Source organism: Pogona vitticeps, chromosome 4, assembly GCF_051106095.1.
Source record: "Pogona vitticeps strain Pit_001003342236 chromosome 4, PviZW2.1, whole genome shotgun sequence".
NCBI lineage: Eukaryota > Metazoa > Chordata > Lepidosauria > Squamata > Agamidae > Pogona > Pogona vitticeps.
In genome coordinates, this window is record NC_135786.1 from 154,019,792 (window position 1) to 154,021,741 (window position 1,950).

Consider the following 1,950-nt stretch of genomic DNA (forward strand, 5'->3'; position numbering starts at 1 on the left):
TTTGTATACTGGTTTTATCTTTAAAGATTGTCTTTATTTATTTATTTATTTATTTATTTATTTATTTATTTATTTATTTATTTATTTATTTATTTATTTATTTATTTATTTATTTATTTAATATCCCACCTATCTAGTTGATAGACCACTCTAGGCGGCTTACAACATAGGATACCACAGTAAAAACAACAAAATTACATAAAAGAAAACTTTCAACAATTGGGTTAAAACATTAGGAAAGAAAAGAGAAGGGGATCAGGAATTAACTAGGAGGGAAGGCCTGCCAAAACATCAATGTTTTTAATTGCTTTTTGAAAATACCGAGCGAGGGGGCCGCGCGAATATCAGGAGGAAGGTTGTTCCAGAGGCGAGGAGCCACCGCCGAGAAGGATGTAAGCCACCTTGGGTCATTTTTAAGGAAGGAAGGAAGGAAGGAAGGAAGGAAGGAAGGAAGGAAGGAAGGAAGGAAGGAAGGAAGGAAGGAAGGAAGGAAGGAAGGAAGGAAGGAAGGAAGGAAGGAAGGAAGGAAGGAAGGAAGGAAGGAAGGAAGGAAGGAAGGAAGGAAGGAAGGAGACTCCTGTGAAGGTGACATAGACTAAAAACAGGTTGCTCACCCATTCCATATTTGGAAAGAATTTAGTAGGTTCTCAACTCATCACATAGTTACATGAGATTAGATTCCACTACCATCAGTGACTAGACTTACAGTGGACCCTCAACTTACGGAATTAATCCGTATTGGAATGATGGCTGCAGGTCGAAAAGTCTGTAGGTCGAGTCTCCATTGACCTACAATGCATTGGAAACCGTTTAATCCCATAACCGGCCGTTTTTGTTCCATTTGGGGTTTTTTCCAGTCTGTAGGTCAATTCTCTGGTTGCAAGTCAAACATAAATTTTGCAGCCAGAGAAGTCTATATCTCGAAAAGTCTGTAAGTGGAGCCGTCTGTAAGTTGAGGGTCCACTGTCGTTCATTTTAAAATAATGTCAGCTTTTCTCACTCATGAACATGGATTGCACTTGAAAAATAAACAGGAAGCTTGTTGTTATCAACATACCTACTCTTCTTTTCTACCACAGTTATCTAGAGTAGTTAACAGCAGTCCAGTAACAATTCACTAGAACCATTCATGCCTAGGATTAATCTAAACAGACAATAATTCTATCCAGACAAATGATAATCCTAAACCAGTAGTTCTAACTGAAAGACAGTGATAACCATCACCATCATCTTAGTTGCTCCTTAAGAGGCTGTAATTCAAAAAGCCCCAGTGCAAGACAAGCTGTGATGTGGCAAGGAGAGTCTTCCGTGGAAAAGCATTCCAAATTGTCAGCGCTGCACAGGGAAGAGTCCTGTCCTTTACAACCACCTGTGTAGCTTAAATGGTGCACAGATTTGGAGCAAGACCTCAGAAATCACAACACCAGTTGGACAGGTTCATGAGGTGGGTGGAGTTCTTCAGTTACACTGATCCCCAGTATGTTAAGGGTGGTACAGGTTAAAACCAGGACCAATCTTTCCGAGTTTAAGGTTCTGTTTGTCATCTAATCCAGAACAGATATTAGAACTCTTGCAACATCCTCTCCAGGATGATAAAAATATGAGGACAGTCAATGGCTATACTGACGGGCTGGAAACTTGGATCCTGTGGTTATGACCTGTGTTTGAATAAAATCTTGATTTCTTTTATAATATAAATTGTCCTCCTCCATTCTCTTAACTACTGTTACTCACATACAGTGGTGCCCCGCTAGACAATTACCTCGCAAAACGGTTTATTCGCTAGATGATTAGTTTTTGTAATTGCTATAGCGCTTCACAAAATGGTATATCCTATGGGTGATTTTCACTGGACGATGTTTCAGTCCGTGCTTCCCAAGTCTTTTTTTTTTTTTTGGACTGTTTTTCACAAGACGATGATTTTGACAGCTAGGTCTGCGACTCACAAAA